The 17,848-nt window shown below is 44.5% G+C and overlaps 1 long non-coding RNA gene across 1 annotated transcript; it reads left to right on the forward strand.

Annotated features, from left to right (window-relative positions):
• Nucleotides 1-1,289: 1,289 nt before the first annotated feature.
• On the forward strand, nt 1,290-5,537 carry LOC144456171 (uncharacterized). The gene is made up of 4 exons (XR_013485082.1): nt 1,290-1,552; nt 2,416-2,559; nt 4,752-4,842; nt 5,247-5,537. It is a non-coding gene; the product is annotated as an uncharacterized LOC144456171 (long non-coding RNA).
• The last annotated feature ends 12,311 nt before the right edge of the window (nt 5,538-17,848 follow it).

Genomic DNA, 17,848 nt, shown 5'->3' on the forward strand with positions numbered 1-17,848 from the left:
ACATTCACATACCACTAGACTCACAGGCTCTATTACAACTCATACGCTAGTGTATGTGCATTGAACTCTTTGACACTCACACCAGTACATAGGGTTTTATGAAGAAGATTTACCAGTCTCTCGGACACTAGTGTCTACCCACAGACCAATGTCAACCTGAGATCATGGTTAATTACACAGGCCAAGTATGCACATGGACAGAAACACAAACATTCCTAAACCAGTGTATACATGCTGCATATATAGTTACTCTGGAGAGCACAGTATAGTCACACATGCCAGTGTGGACAATCACCCCAAGAATACAAACACAAACCAGTATGCACACAGAGCAACTTAGCCCCACATATGCAGTCACATTTACACATACTTCCAGGCACATGCATGAAATCAAAAGGTGCCCACGTTCTTCTGGTAGCAATGTCTCGGAGATTCTTTGGGGTGCTGGAGTGTGACCTTGTGCTCTTTTCTTTGTGTTCAGGGTTCATTTAGCAAATCTCCCTAGTGTAAAACGGGAGAATGCTCAGAGCTGAGCCCTCCCAGTAGAAGGGCTGCCATGTGAAAACCAACCCCTCTGCCCTTCTCCACGTCCTGTCCTGTCCTGCCCTGCCCTGCCCTGCCCTGTCCTGCCCTGAGCAGAGGTGTGCTATTAAGCTGCCCAGTGTCCATGCTATACCAAGACAATGACCCAGGGAAATGACAGTCTTTGCTCTCTTAATGCAGAGCAGCCAGCCGGTGGTGTGTATGCATTAGGGGGCCAACTCCACCCCCTCCCCACAAGGAACCTCTCCAGGATCCATCTTCTTATTCAGGTTGTGCCCCTTCCCTCAGCAATTTGGTGGAATGAAAAGAGCATGGTGGAATTTAGAGGAAGAAAACCTGGGCTTGAGTTTCAGCTCTACCTTTGTAACTTGGGGCTAGTTTCTCTTTGAGCCTCAGTTTCCTCATCTGCCAAAAGACAGGGTTAGAATAAAATGATCTCTGAGGTCCTTTCCAGTAAATCCTAAAATACTAAGATCCTCCACTAAGCCCTCCTCTACACCTCTCCTCTTTGCCAGGGACTCCCACTGAACTTCCTACCCACACTCTTCCCATTTCTTCCTCTACAGCATGTTCCCCATGCTGTGTCCCACACCCAGGCTGAGATGAGATGGCCTTTGGATCCAGGGTAGGTTGGGGCCCAACCACTGAACTAGACAGAGAGGCCCCGAATCAAGGAGATGGGGGATGGGATAGTCCACGAGCTTGTTAGTCAACAATATTTCCAAACACCAGACTCAGAGTTCCTCCCTTGGTTAGGGCTGTTCTCAATGTCAGACTATCCCTCAGGGCCAATTACAAGGATTCTGTTTTCCCCTTTGGTGTTCCCCACAAGTTTAAGGTCCTTGGAAGAATGTCATCGTTGTTGTCCTCAGTGACTTGAAGAAATATTAGTCATCTGTACATGGTGACTATTCCCTTGCATCACCTCCCCCTCCTCTAACTGTCCCCTTTGTTCCTTCTCCCTTCCAGAGAGACTTGAGAGATCTCCTATCAGGCACTTATCTCTGGGGTAAGTGACATGGAGGTTAGCTTTAGTTAGGATAAGGTTATTTTCTCAAGGTCTAAACATATTCCTTCTGTTCCTCAAGGAGATCTTGAAATGAGCGGGGGGGCCCCCTAAAAACAGAAGGTATCCAGGGAAGGCCTCTCTGAGGTTAGTGAAAGGTTGCTGTTCTTGGACTTACCTGGACGGGGAGGGCAGACCAGGAAGTTTTAGTCTCACTGGGATCGGGGAAGGGGGTAGAAAAGGGAAGTGTTGCTGTTCTTCAGTCATGTTCGACTCTGACTTTTCATGACCCTATTTGGATTTTTCTTGGCAAAGATACTGGAGTGGTTTGCCTTTTCCTTCTCCAGCTCATTTTACAGGTGAGGAAACTGAGGCAAACAGGGTTAAGTGGCTTGCCCAGGGTCACACAACTAGTAAGTGTCTGAGACTGGAGTTGAACTCAGGAAGATGAGTCCCAGGTTGGGCCTAAAGGTGGGACTGAAGAGCTTTCAGCACTCCTTTACACCAAGGATTGGCAACAGCAGGGGAGGTGTGGTCTAGCCTTTTGATCTGGAATCAGAGGGCTTCTGGGTTTGAATCTCCACTTTGCCACTTATTATTTGGGTGATTGTGGGCAAATCTCTTCATTTCCCTGAGATGAAGAAAATGGATTAGCTGATGTCAATCTCTTCCAGTTTGAAATCTATGGATGCTGTACTTTGTAAGGGGAAACTCCCAGAGTCTAGTGAGGGGGTGGAAGTGAGAGGCATGGTGTCTGGTGAGAAAAGCACTGAATTTGGTGTTAGAAGACTTGGGTTCTGCTATTTAAGATCAGAGTGACTTTGGGATAGTTACTGAAGCCTAATAGCTCACCATTTTATCCACAGGATATAGCACTAAGTCCTCAGCCTGGTATTCAAGACCCTCCATCTGCAGTCTAGCCCTAAGTCCTTTTTCTAGGGAAAACAGCATGGAGCACAGTCAGAGGACCTGGGTCCTGGCTCAGTCCCCCACTAGGTGTGTGATTCAGGGTAAGTGTCAACCTCTCTGGGACTGTGGGGTTCGATTCAAGGACCCATGAGGTTTCTTTCAGCTGTAAATCCGTGAGCCTACTCTTTTAGATGTACTCTATACTCCTGGCTTGTCCTCAAGTACTATATTTATGTTGACAACCTCTCTGAAAGCCTAATGATGCAATTCTTCAACCTGCTTAATTCTAATGACCTTACTTAGCTTCATACTGACATGATCACCCCATAGACTTCATCAGTTTCTTGGTATGGCGTGAGCTATGAGATCCCACCCTTCAAACGTGACCAATCCCATTAAATTAGATGCTCCCTTGCTCACACTAAATAGACTCCTTGCTCTTACCATAGTCTTTGGTCATTTTATACATCTCTTCCCTGTTCACCCCTCTTTTACTTTAATTTCATTTGCCTTTTCATCCAGCCTTGATCCCATGATTTGCCATTTTCATGTTTGTTCAGCTCCTACATGAAAATCCCTCACACCCCCTCTCCCCATGACATCCCTTCATTTCTAATCTGAGAATCTTTATCCCTTTCTAACTCCTACCACCTGATTCCTCTGACACAGCTCTGGGATTTGGAGCATTGCTTGAGAAAGTAATGGAATCAGGCTAATTCAACCCCATATCATGAATGGTTCAAGACTTTAGCTGGGCCCCTGATGCTGCTTATCAGGCCTTCTACTTCACTTTAAAAAAAAAAGCTCATTCTCCAATATGATCTCCAGTGCTCACAGCAGATGCCCTGGCCTCCTACTTTCCTGAGAGGATGGAGGTCATCCCATTGGAACACTTCCCTTCTCTAGTCCTCAAAAAGGATAACCCTTCTTTTCAAAATCAATCCTTCCTTTTACCTTGATCTCATTCCCTCTTACATCCTCACAGACTTCTTCCCATCTTTCCACAAACATGCTCATGTTTGGCCAGTCCTTGCTTGTCTTGACCTTTTTAGGCCATCTAGCTATTGGGCCATCTCTCTATTCCCTTTCATGTCTAAAGGCCATAAAAAAAGGTTGGCTATGCCTAATGTTTTCATTTCTTCATCATCAATTTTTTTCTGCAGCCTCTTGCAAAAAAATTGTCATTTCTACCATGCTACTGAAACTTCCTTCTCGGTCACCAAATCCAGTGGCCTTTTCCCAGCCTTCATCCTCTCTGACCCACTTAGCAGCATTCAACACTGTTGGCCATTCCCTCCTACAGGCTACTGACTTCTCCTTTGTCTTCAGAAATACCACACTCTGGATTCTACTCCTATCTCTCTAACCGTTTCCTTCTCCTTTAATGATATCCCATTCTATTCTTGACTCCTCTATATGGATATTTCCATGAATCTGTCCTTGGCCTTCTCTTTTTCCTTCTAGTATAGTTATCTTTTTTGGTGTCTTGTCCTCTCACTAGATTCTAAGCTACTTAAAGGTGGAGACTGTTTTTTCCCCCTCCCTAAACCTTATATTTCCTTTAGTAGCCCATAGGTTTTAACAAATGTCTGATTTTTTGTTTTGTTTTGTTTTCTTGGAGATAGAATTTATATTCTTGGACCTTGGTTTAAGATAAAGGAATGATAGGCTCCTGGCCAGGAATATAGGCTATCCATCCATCTATCTATCTATCTATCTATCTATCTATCTATCTATCTATCTATCTGTCTGTCTGTCTGTCTGTCTGTCTGTCTGTCTGTCTATCTATCTATCTATCTATCTATCTATCTATCTATCTATCTATCTATCTATCTATCTATCTATCTATCTATCTGTGTGGCAAGTGCATGGAAACCTGTGGTGGGCCTGTTTCCAGACATGCTTGAGAGAAAGGTCCTTTGTCTCTCTCACTTTTTTTTTTACTCCCTCCACTTCAGAGCCCATGCAGATATCCTCTGACTTCTTCCTGTTGGCCATCATTAATAAAGGATTTGTACAGTGTTATAACAAAAATAAATTTTAAATTGGCTTCTGAGCCAGAACTCCAAGGAATATACTAAAGAGGTGATCTCTGCCCTCAGGACTCTGCTCCTGAACCCCAAACCCCACCCCTTGTCTTGGAAGTGTTAATGATGACTCAGAGGTCTGGAGGGGCTAGGAGAGGGATATAGTTCCCCACCACCTGGCCAAAAGCAGTGAGTTCATGTTCTCCTAGGCCTCTGTGTCCAGAATGAAGCCATGGCTCATTTGTGTCTTCTTTCCTTTGGTACAGAACCTGTGAGATCTCAAAAGGTAGCTGCCTTCCTTCTTCTCCTTCCTGGGCACCTGAGCCCTGGCACTTGGGGAGTGGCTCCTACCAAATGGTAAGAGTTACCACCTGGAAAGAAGGGGCCCACGTGGCACTGATCCAGCCTGTGTTCAATGAAAGTAAATGTAAAATGGGTAATGAGCAGCCCTCACAAAGAAACTTTGTGCAGATGTTCCAACTAGGCTTCAATGTTAACTTCTCCACAGATTATAGTAATTTTATGATTCTTTACTGCAGAATAGTCTCATTTCTGTGTGGGAATCAACTGGTCTGTTCTATAGCTGCCTCATGTTTATATTCCTGATCTTAGATAAACAGGTATCAATCCTAAAGAGGAAGTATCTAGGTGTGGAGGGTATTGTGAATTAGAGAGATAAGGTGGGACTAGGTCCTTTGGGTGGAGCTGCCTGGAGGCCAGAGGAGGAGTCCCTAGTAACTACTACAGCGTTCTTTTTGAAGGATGACCACCAACCAAGGAGGCCAAGCACTGGCCCAGTTTGCCAGAAGATATCTATCATGAGAGAGGGACAGTGAAGAGCCAAGGGGAAAGGTCAAATGCCTACTCAGAAGTCCCACAGAATGCTTTATGTTCTGATGAGGTTTAATTCTCAATCTCCCCAAAGAGTATGACAATTGTTAGAAGTGAATTTATTGAATTTTGTTTTAAGCTTTTCTGAAAATTTGTGCTTGTGAGACTTTTGCACATAGTCTTTCATGTATAAATGAAATAAATACCTGTCCCATACCTGATTCATGTTGTACATTAGGTACCTTTCTGCTCCTCTCTTTGAGGAGACCCTAGACCTGAGCCAAGACCCAAGTTTTAAGTGAAGTATCCCTGGGGTGCTTCGATAATATTTTAATGTGCATGATAAAAAAGGGGGAGCCTAATCCCTTGCTTGAGAGGCCAGGCTCTCCCAGGATTGAACTGGGGCTGACCACCTAGATGAGTCTAGCACAGATGGGTCCTGGGTCCCCACAGTAGTAGGGTGAAATGCTCCAGGCTCTTGGGCCCAGGAGTTGTTCTTAACTGTTAGAAAAAAAAATAGGCAGAAAATAAAGACTGAATATAAAGAAATGACAAAAACCAAATGGGACTCACATGAAGAGACACGAGAGGACATCCCCAACCTACCCCTTCTTGGAGGTGTTATACACATTACACTTGTTCTCAGACTTTTTCAATCAGTTGTGCTGACTTTTTTTTTTCTTCTCTAAAATAAATACTGTTTGTTATATGGAATGGCCCTCAGAAAGGGGAAGGCAGAAGGACACAAAGGTTATACTATGGTGATGTAAGACACAGAAAATATCCACCAAAACTTAAGGGAAAAAAGAAAAAGAAAAGAATAGGTAGGGTTTGATGGCCTCAAATTCTAAAGAGCAAATTTGGCTGAAGGGAGCTGGGAAACTCTTAATGAAATTTGTATGGTAGAAACAGTTCTGGTGAGGAAGGAAAGAGGGAGCTGTCTGAAGAAAATGATGTGAATGTGAAAATAACTCACCAATCAAATCGTGATGTAAGTAACTTCCGTAGAAGGTGGATTCAGGGGCAGACAGCTTGAGTATAAATACTATAAAAACAGTCGTCCTATAAGGCCTTTTAAGAATAGTGTCAGGATGGATCATGCTCAGGGAAAAACCTCCCAACCACCCCCACCCCCTCAATAAACCAAACCTCAAGCTGAATGGCAGGGGCAACTGAAAGGGCTTGGAGAAATTAAATAAATTGCCCAAAGCTATCCAGGTAGAAAGCAGGAGATTCAGGAATCAAACCCAGGTTCCCCCAAAGTTGGTTTCCTGGTGCCATGCTGCCTCCTTTGGGGTACCATTTTGGAGGAAAAACATTCACAAACTGGAGGGTATCTAGAGCAGAGTGATAAGGATGTAAAGGGATGTGAAATTATACCAGGAAAGGATTGGTTGAAAGAATTGGAGATGTCTAAGCTGGAGAAGCAAAGACTTAAGGCAGACACATTAGCTGTCTTTGAAGGTCTGTCATGTGGAAGAGGGAGCACATTTGTTCCACTTGACTTCAGAGGGCAGATACAGGCACAATGGGTTGACGTTGCAGAGAGGCAGATTTTGGCTGAAAGTAAAGAAAACCTCCCTAATTATTCTGAGTTGTTCAGAAGTACAGTTGGCTACCTTAAGGTGAATTCCCCATCACTGGAGGTGTTCAGGCGGAGGGTGAATGACCACCTGTCCAGGATGTCATGGAGGGGGTGCCTACCTATGTATGGGTTGGACTAGATGGTGTGTGGGGTCTCTTCCAATTTGGGACCTCGACCTGAAAAAGATTTTGGATACCCTCAGGTCCAGTGCCCACCTTTTATAAACGAGGCACCTAGATCCGAGGAAGATTGATTAAGTGACTTGCTCACAGTCAGGACATGTATCTAGGTCTTTTTGACTCCAAATCCATGCCCTCTGTCCGCAAGGCCTTGCTAATTCTAGAACGGGATCCCTTGCTCTGAACTGATGGTGACTGACGAGTTAACTCTACTCTTTGGCAGCGTGATGAAATGACCTTAAGTTTTCCACATGCGAGTCTGGTTTCTCCCTTCCCCATGGGTGCAGCAAGGCTCATTCCTTCACCCCTCCTTTTATTCCCTCCAATTGCTCAGCTCACGGCTGTTGCTTCTAGAATTCATGCCCAGCTTTGTTCATGTCTCCATTCTCTGGATTCCCCCATGAGGTCAATTATTCTGCAGTCAGGCCTTGGCAGACCAGAGTGCATGGGCACAGGCCAGATGGAGACTCTGCTCTGGGGTGATGGCCAGTGCCTCCAGAGGGTCAATCTAGGTGCCCTTCAGATGGAGGTGTTGTGAGGAACCACAGCGTCCTGACCTCATCCCTCAGTGAATTCAGCTGGAAATCCTTATGGAAACAGCAGGCTTCTTATCTCTTTTCTGGGCAGAAATAAGCCTTCTAGAAGTAATTTGGAAGTTTTGCTCCACTTCCCTTATGTTCTTATGCTTCATGTTCTACCTCAGAGAGACACTTGGGTCGGGGTGGGGATGGGGGCAGGAAGCTAGAGGCCAGGAGATGGTCCTCTGAGTGCCAGCTGGGAGTTAGGCCTTTTAGGCTCTGATGGGTGAGGTTGTCAGATGCCTGCCTTGGCCAAAATTCAAGTCTAGGCAACGGGATGCTCCAGCCCCTAGGCTGACAACCATGGAGAAGCAGAAAGGAACAGAATATCCTGTAAGTATGAGGAAAGAGCCCCATCTCTCTACCTACACCCCTCAAGATGGGGCAATGGTAGTGGTAATGGTGGGGTTCCCAGCTTGCATGGACCTGAGAAAGGGGCAGTGGTAGCAGTGGTGGGATTTATACTTTCCAGGAACTGAGAAGGGGCAGTGGTAGTAGTGGTGGGGTTTCCACCTTCCAGGACCTGAGAAGGGGCAATAGACTCCTCTAGGCATCTGCAACCTGAATGGAGGAGTTCTCTCTTCTCCCTAGCCTGGGATGTCCAGAGGCTAGACTGAGGGGGTTTGTTTCTGTTCTCCTGGCTTCTCGTGGTAATGACTCATGCTTGGCAGTGAATGCCCTGGGTTGCCACATCTGGCACCTGAGCTCCAGCTCAGGCCTGGCCAACAGCATACAAGACAGAATGACCAGCACCTCCCCCAGAGTCTGGCTCTGCTTAGCCAGGGCTCCTGGGGCCAGTAGTAAATTCTCTTGCCTGTATCTACTTCTGCTCAAGATACAGCAGCTGGCATGTCAGCCATCCCTTGACCTTTACTTTCTGAGCCAGAGCATCTCAGGCTGCTCCTACACCGAGTCTGACTCTGCATAGCATCTGCCCACCTCCTTTTCTCTTCTTGTCTCACAGAGGCTATTGGGGGAAGAGGGTGGTGCGGCAGTGGGTGAGGCTCCCAATTTCGAAAAGGAAGACATTGGGAGGCATTCAGAAAAATCAGAAAGGCAGGACTTTGTGAGGCCAGGACAGTGTTGCTAAGAAGGGCACTGGCCTTGGAGTCTGGAGATTCTTGGGGTGAGAATGCCAGCTTTGAGCCTGGGCAAGCCACCTAACTTCTCAGAACTTCAGCTTTCCATCCGAGAAGGTGGGATAATAGTACTTACCTTTCAAGGCTATTGGAAGCTCTTAGAGATGCATAGCTAGCAGGCTCTTAATCTTTGTCAGAAAAGGCCTGGGCCTGGAGTTTCCTCTCTAGCCCTAGCCCTATCACTAGCTCATTCTTCTCCTCCTCTTTTCTCCCTTCCTCTGAAATGAGACCCGTTTCATCTTCCCTTGCTGTAACCCTCAGGTTTCTGGGATGTCTCCAGGTAAGATCTCCAAAGCAGTGTGCAGATGTTCCCCCCATATCCTCTCCGGGGTCCTATAGAGCCTGACACTAATGTATCACCCTGTACAAATAGAGAGCCTGCCAGGACATGTTGTCCTGTGTTTCTACTTCCTGGTGAGTTCATGTGCTTACCCATCCTTATTTCTTGTGGTGTCAGGGCTCAAGACCAGTGCCCTCTGCTTGTGCATGTGTGAGAGTGCACGCACGCTCACACACACACACACACACACACACACACACACACACACTCACACACACCCCTACACAGACAGCCAGCTCAAGTCTTCACTATGGGGCTGTCCCATGGGGCTGGTGGCTTAATTCTACGTATGAAGACCTTTGAAACTCCCAAGCTAACCAGGCTTCATTGCAGAGGGAAGGGATCAGGTTTCTCTGTGGGCCTTGGAATCCTCTCTGAGCCTCAGTCACAGATGGACAGACAGACTGACTGAAGGACCAGTGGGAGGAGACAGAGACAAGAGGGGTTCTGAGGTGGGCACCCTCTCCCCACCCACAAACACATCCAGTTTCTCACAGAAGAAACAGGCATAAGTCTCCTAGGTCCTTGTATTCCCAAATCTAAACCTGAGGCAGCTGGACCCGTTCCCAATGAAGGCTTCCACCCAGCCCCTTTTGTTTCCCACCCTATAAAGGCAGTAGCTTGAGATTCTCTCCTGAGGGACCCCGGGGCAGAGGACATCAGTGCCCTTGTGGCCAGGGAGGAGGCTGCTTGTTGGTCTTCTGGGCCGGAGAGACCAGTCACTACAAGTGTTTCTAAGATTCAGGGCAGTTACAGTTTACAGGTGTGAACTGCTTTTAATGTCTAAGTTGTGAGGCCATGGGCAAATTCCTTAATTTGTCTTTGAACCTCAGTTTCTTCTTCTATAAAATAAGAACAATAACCTTCACCCTCACACACTCTATGTTGTAGCCAAACTTTTTAAAGTAGGCTGGGGTGGTTTCCTTTTAAGGAGGCAAAGAGCCAATCCTGAGGAGCACTGGAATCTCAGACTAGGGTTTGGATCATTAACATTCCTTTCTTGCTGCCTGAGGCATAAAAAGCCCAGACTTTGGGGAGCTGGTAAGAGCTTTGGTGAATTCCCACTTATTTGTGCTGGGGAATGTAGAGACCTGCTGAGGAGGGGTGCAACAACTATTTGAATTAGAAACAAGTACTCTTGTAAGTTAATTTTAAAAATTGAATTTTATGGTGCATGAGTGTTTTAGAGATTCAGATCCCAAACCTGAATCCTTGGATCAACCTGAGCTGGGCCTGGTCCAGAATACTAGCTTACTTGTTGTCCTTCCCTATACAAGACATTCTACCTTCCCGGGCTTCCTGTCTTTACCCAGAATTCTCTTGAATTCTCTTCCTCTTCATGACCTGGAATGTATCACAGTGCCTAGCACTTAGTAGGTGCTTAATAATAAATGTTTATTGATTGATTGTACCTCCCTTTAAGGCTCAGATCACTTCCTATAGAGCTTTTCCTACTTTCCCCAGTTATTAGTGCTTTCTCATTAACCCCCTCCCTTCCCAACTACTTTGTATTCACTTATACATTTTACATTTATGTATCTATGTGGTTATGTTGAGGTTTAGGGGCTTAGGGGTACTGGTGATGAGGTTGGGATCTAGACCCCAGAAAGGAAAAAGCCTGGACTTTCCCACTCCGCCAAATCTCTGGCTTTCGCCTGAGGCTATAATCCCTTGTCAACTGGCCTTTCGTTGTGGCTACACCCAATCTCCCCTACATTGTTTTACCTCCTTATGACCCCCCAGCCATTTCCCACACTTAATCCTAGCTAGGCTCCATTGTCCAGGTCCCAGGAATTACCCCAAACTACTTGGCTACTCCTAGATCCCTCCCACAGTCTTTCCATTAAGATGCTCAGATTCCTAGAATCTAGCCACTGCTCAGATTCTTATAATCTAGCCACTGTTTACTCATGTTCAGACTCATTAAAAGTTTGCTCAATATGACAGATGTTGTAATAAACCTTGTCTTTGGCTGAAAGAAGGCTTGGGTCAAATTCTTTCAGACAGGACCCGTGTGCTGTGATTTTGGGGTCCCAGGACCCTCAGGACCCCTAAACTGCCTCACTGGGACCCCAAAAATCACAAGATGTGGGTCCTGCTTGAAAGAATTCGACCCAAGCCTTCTTTCAGCCAAAGACAAGGTTTATTAGAACATCCATCATATTGGGCAGACTCTTAAGGAGTCTGAACATTGGTGAGCTAGTGGCTAAATTGTAAGAAGCTGAGCACCTAATGGAGACCAGATGGACCTAATACACAGAAAGACTGTGGCAAGGATCTAAAAGGGGCCAAGTAGTTTGGGGTAACTGGAAGAGGGGTCTAAGGAGGATCTGGATGGGAGTAGCCAGTAAGCTGGGGTGAACTGAACTCCTGGTGAAGAGGTCTAGGACTTTGGGGTGCTGCTGGAACCCCAAGATCATGGTACCGGGCCTGTCTGAAAGAATTCAACTCAAATCTTCCAGCCAGAGGAAAAGTTTATTAGTGATAAATCACATAGGCCAGGTAATGCCTGTGGGGATGAGCGGGCAGGAGAGGTTCTCAGCCTTTTGGGCTTGAAATTCTCAGCCCTGAATGGGGGCCTGGGTAGATCTTATATACTTTGGGTGAGCAGGGAAGGGTCTGGGAAAAGGGTCTAGGAAAATGGTCTGGGTGAGAATTCTGATTGGAATGTCTAAGAGATTGAATAAACAATGGGAATAGATAATGAAGGAACTGGGAGGTATCTGAATGAGATCAAACAGGTGTAGCTAGGGCTTTCAAAGGGAAATAAGGGGCTGGGGCCTACAGACAAATGGGAACCAGATTCCCTTTGAGGCAAAGGGTGAAGGTCCCATCACTGAGACCTAGACCACGTGGCCAAGGGATAATGGAGCCTAGCTAGGATTAAGCGTGGTAAATGGCCTGGGGGGGGGGCACAGGGAGGTAAGACCATGGAGGGCTCATCTAGGTTAAGGGTAACAAGAGAATTGGGAGATTGGGTGTAGCCATAATGAAAGGCCAGTCATGTGGGAAAGTCCAGGGTTTTTCCTTTCTGGGGTCCAGATCCCAACCCCATCAGTTAACCTCTAGTAGAATGTAAGCCCATTGAGGGTAGGGACTATTTCATTTGGGGAGGCTTTTCTTCTGTACTGAATTGAACTGTAACAAATAGTACCTACCTCACCATGTGAGTATCAAATGAAAAACTTTTGTATATAGCAATTTGTAAACCTTAAAACACTATGTTAATGTCAACTCTTATTATCTCATTTATCTCATCTGTTTTAATGGCATTGAGATAGAAACAGTCCTAGAACAATTTGCTATCCTGCTATTATTTTTATTTTTTAACATGTTTTATGGACTATTGTGGAGATGGTGAAAACAACTTTTCTTTCTTTTTTTTTAGGCAATTAGGGTTAAGTGACTTACCCAGGGTCACACAGCTAGTAAGTGTCAAGTGTTTGGTCTGAGGTCAGATTTGAACTCAGGTCCTCCTGACTTCAGGGCCCAGTGCTTTGTCCACTGCGCCACCTAGCTGCCCGAGATGGTGAAAATAACTGCTCTTTGTATTTGAATACAAGAATTGGGAAGTAAACTCATCTGTAGATTTATCTTGAGGACCACTGCCATTCCAGATAGGATTATGGGATGAGAGGTACTCCATCCTGTTCCCTAGCAGTTTGGATTTCTTTCACTAAGTCTCTAGATTTGAAAAGTTTTTCATTCTCCATTGCTGAGAGATGATCATTTGGTTTGACAATATCTATTTAAAACATTATTCTTCCATTTTTATAGATCAATGTGATATCTGGGTGGTTGTGGGAGACAACTTTATCTGCAATAATACTCTGGTTTCAGGACATCTTACTAATTGCATTCTCAAGGAAATTTTGAGGTTTGTGTTTGTAATATGGAGATTTTTTGTGTGTTTATTAAAGACAGTGATCTTCAGATGTGTAATTCTAGCCACCCCAATATGTTTTTCTAGTGTTTGCTGGGTGCTAAACTTTTGTGACTGACAGTGATGCATTGCACAGTTTCTACTATTTCCTTGAGTCATCTGCATTCTCAATAAGTTTAGCCTTTTTAAGGATAACCCATCTGTAACTTCTGGTAGTTTTGACCTGATCTGAAATTGCCATCATGAACTCCTCTGTTAAATCCCCATGATTAAACAAATCCACGTGATTAAGTCATTTGCTCAATACTCTTTTGTCAACATATTGGAAGAGTTCATGTGGGTGTTGCCTTTAGAGGGCCTTTTGATTCCATGCTTGGAGCTCAGCTATTTCATGGGCTCCATCTGACAGCTAGCCACTTTCAGCCACATTTGACATAAACAACAGCCTGTACCTATCCCTTGTCAGCCTTTCCTAGGGCTTAGTGGTCTGTTTGTTCCAGAAATACTTCTGAAATATAGAACCCATTCATCAGCTGCCCTGAGAACTATCAATTCTCTTCTTCCTCTTTGATAAGGAAGTATTAATCTTTCTGTAGTTGCCTTAAGATGAGAAAGCCTGTGCTTTTTTAATATTGTATGAATTTTTGTTGGGTTCCAAATCTGCTGTTATCTGTTTTCTAGTTCTAAAAGTGTGTGTTGACTGGTGTTGAGTTAGTGGGAGCTGAGCCATGGGGGGAGGCGGGGAGCACAGAAGAAACACAGTACTCTTCTGGGACAGGGTAGTTACTAAGTATACATCTATGACAGGAGGCAGTTACCCAGGCAGGCAGGCAGCTGCTCTCTTAGTCAGTCAATTGTCAATTGACAAGAATATATTACACTATTAATTACTATGTGTCTTCAGCAGGATGATTTCTGATTTCCTCCCTGGGAAGGCCATGGACATAGATAGACATAGAACGGTCTCCTGGGAGCCAACATTCAAGGTGATGAAAGTTTGCATGCTTCCATCATCCCCTAACGTGGATAGGAGTTCTCAAACGTGTGGTCATTGGGGTAGGCACATAGGGACTACATAATTTCCCCTCCCTTGACTTGCTTCTTAATGGTAAGAAGGGCCCTGGAGGCTCCCCCATCCACAATTATTAAAAACTGACACCTCCCTATCCTAGGCTCCAGGCACAAAATCCAGGACTCCCTTGATTCCAGTCCTGGAATGGGTTCCCAATCCTTGTGCTACCTCTTCTTCCTGATCCACTTCTTCCACGGGTTGGACACCTGTCATAGGATCCTTCATCTAGAGCTGGAATGGGCCATGACAGTCCTCTAGTTACACCCCCTCATTTTCCACATGAGGAAACTGAGGCCCAGGTTATCAAGTGACTTGCATGAGATAGAACAGCTGATATCAGAGGCAGGATGTGAAACCAAGACCTCTGACTGGAGAGCTGTTGCTATTCTTTGCTCTGTTCTAGGCTTCCCCCAGGCAAAGGGTGAGGTCATCCTGAATGCTGTTACCCTGCGGTATCCTCTTTTTCCCAGGTTACCTTTACCCTCCTTTACAGGCTCAGATCATTACAGTAACCCGTGCTGGGAGCTCCAAAGGGCAGCTAGCACTGGGCTGGTCTAGGACAGGGGGAGCCCAAGCCTGATTTATGTATTATGTAAAATATGAGCTATATGTCTTACGTAAAAGATGATTTGTATGTAATCTTAGATACACATTTACTTTAAGGTTTTTTAGCATTGTTGAATTTAATGTTTTAAATATAATTTGAGTTTAATATACATTCTTATATGCTTGTGGTAAATAAATGAATGTACCATATACATATAAATATCCTTATAACATACATATTATGTCTTAATTACATTAATATATAATGTATCTAGTATCTTTTGAGTATTATGTTTTTAGTATTATTTGAGTATATTGTATATTATTATATGCTAGAGGTAATTAAATGAATGTACTATATACATAAAATGTGTTAAATAATAGATATTATGTTTCTGAGCATAGATTTAATGTATTTAGTACTGTATGAATATAATGTATTTAGTTCTATATGAAAATAATGTATTATTTGTTTCTCCTATAGGAGATTTTCTGCCTAGGAGCCCTGAGTCCCAAACTCTGCTCTCTGGAAGCTTCTTACCCATGACTCCAAAACACCTACATGAGTTTTCAATTCACTGACCACTCAATGAGTGTTTGCTGAGACCTACTGGGCCCTGTTCTCCTCTAGAAGTCTCATGAGGTCTGGGGGAAGCCATAAGGAGCAAAATTGTTCATGAAAGTAGCTGGTGGGGGGCGGGGGGAGACTGACAAAGGTGCATATGAGGAAATCTCCTCATGGAGATATGTAAAGTTCTACTTCTGGGTTTAAGGAATCAGCTTCACAAGAGGAAAGGAGCATAGCTTAATTAGAATTTCTGCAAAAAAGGTCTAAGTGTTTAGGTAGACTGCAGGCCCAATATGAGTCAAAATTATGACATTATGACAAAAACTAATTTAATTTTAGGCTTCACCAGAAGACTATAACGTCCAGAATGTGAAAAGCGAGAGTTTACATCTTAAGAAGGGCACTGACAAACAGAAGGTTGTCTACAAGAGGCTGCTCAGCAGAAGGGGAAGAAGATGATTTTTTTTGGAGGCAATCAGGGTTAAGTGACTTGCCCAGGGGTCACACAGCTAGTACATGTTAAGTGTCTGAGGCTGTATTTGAACTCAGGTCCTCCTGACTCCAAGGCTAGAGCTCTATTCACTGTGCCACTTAGCTGCCCCTAGAAGAAGATGATTAATCAGTATACTGGAGACCATTCCATTAAAGGATGAGTTAAAAAAAATAGGAATAACAATTCTGGAGAAGATAAGACTCAGGTAGACATGAAAGCTGTCTTTGAGAGGCTGTCATAGGGAAGAGAAATTGGAATTGTTTTCCTTGGTCCAAGGGGGAAGAATTTGAGAACAATGGGTAGAAACTGCAGAGAGGAAGATTTCAGTTTCTTGCAAGGGAAAATTTCCCAACAGAAGAATTTGGAAATGGAATGCAATCCCTCCAGTAGGTTTTCCATCTCTGGAGGTCATCCAATGGAGGCTGTAGGACTATTTGTCAGGACAATGCAGAAGGCATTCTTTGTCAACTCCAGGCTAGATTAGATAGCCTTCCAGGTCCCTTCCAATCCTCTGATTCTAAATTCATTATCTCAGAACCTTGAACTGAAATGTGGTGAGTTTCCCTCCTGAAGCTCTGGTTTTAATTCAAAAACTCATTGTGTGATCCACACAAAAACAAACAAACAAACACAAATACAGAAAACATTTCCTGTCTTGAAGCAGTTTATATTTTGCTGGTAGAAACAACACACACTCACACACACACACACACAGAGATACGTAAATATATTGTTCTGCGTGTTCAGACCCACTGAGATAATCTACTCAAATAAATTATCTATTCTATATTCTGGGCAAATAGAGTCTGTGACAAATGAAATTTCGCTTTTGTTATTGACTCTCTCTTTTGATTGAGCGCGAGGGGCTGTAACGTGGATTGTAACAGTGTTGTGTGCTCCAGGAAGGCATTTAGGAGGAAGAAGTGAAAGAGGCAGTTTTGAGAGAGAAGTATGACTTGGCTAGGTGAGGAAAGGATGGTGGGAGAGGTTGGGGTTCAAAAGAAAAAGGGAAAAGAGAAAGGAATGAGTGCAATCACATTTGGGAGGTAATGTGGGAGGGAGGGGGCAGAGAGGAGACTGAGGATGGCAGAGAGAAGACCAGGAATTACAGGACCCCACATCTGGATCTAGAAGGGACCTTGGAGGCCATCTTTTGCAGCTCTTTCATTTTATGATAGACAGAAAGGTTAAAACAACTTGCCTAAGGTCCCACAGACAATAAAGGGAAGAAAAGGGATTTGAATCCAAATCTTCTGACTGGCGAGCCCATGCTTTTCCCACTGAGCCATGCCATCTTATATATTAGGATGTTTCTCTCCCTTGGTGGGGAATGCAGCTCCCTTTTCCAGAACAGATCTGACCTTTTAGGCCCTATGAGTCACCCCCTGAAACTCTGACCATGTGCCCTGGCCTACCTGAGGATAAAGCAGCTAATTCCCCATGACTCAGGGGTGGTTAATCTAGTAGTCTTTCTTCTCTCTTCAACCTGGACATCATGCAACGTCAAAGCTGCCCAGGAGACTAGGAGGAAATGGCATTCTTTCTTTGGCTCTGGCCCTGTCTCTCCTTAGTGTTGCATCAAGTCATTCTGGGCTGGTTTCCAGGCTATTTCTTCAGCAGTCTACATCCTTGAGTCTCCTGGATCGTGGAGTCCAGAATTACTTTGCCCTCCTTTCCCAGGACATTCAGGGTTTGGAATGTCATAGCAGCTGGAGTCTATGGCCCAATCTCCTTGCTACATAATCAGCCACAGAAATCCATTTCTTCACCTCTTATTGACTGAAACTACAGAGGTTGGGTCATATTGGCATTGTCCCAAGCCTGTCTTCCGGCTGAGACCAAGGCAAGGAAAATAAGTGGACCAAGGGTGAATTTCTACACAGCCCAAATCTGAACAACCACCTTTACTCGTCCTCCCAGTCTTCTAGGACCCGTAGTTTTCATGGCCCTGAGCTAGAGCCCAGGTTGGTATTGTGGTCAGACTTGGCCCACCATATCCTCATATAGGTTATGTACCTAGTATCACAGAGATTTCATATTCCTATAACATACATATACATGAAAGGGGTGTTTATATATCTATATCTATATACATATACACACATATACATATACATACATATATATGTACACACACACACACACATAC

The sequence above is a fragment of the Phascolarctos cinereus genome, unplaced genomic scaffold (genome assembly GCF_003287225.1).
Source record: "Phascolarctos cinereus isolate Bilbo 61053 unplaced genomic scaffold, phaCin_HiC Scaffold_3;HRSCAF=262, whole genome shotgun sequence".
Taxonomy (NCBI): Eukaryota; Metazoa; Chordata; class Mammalia; order Diprotodontia; family Phascolarctidae; genus Phascolarctos; species Phascolarctos cinereus.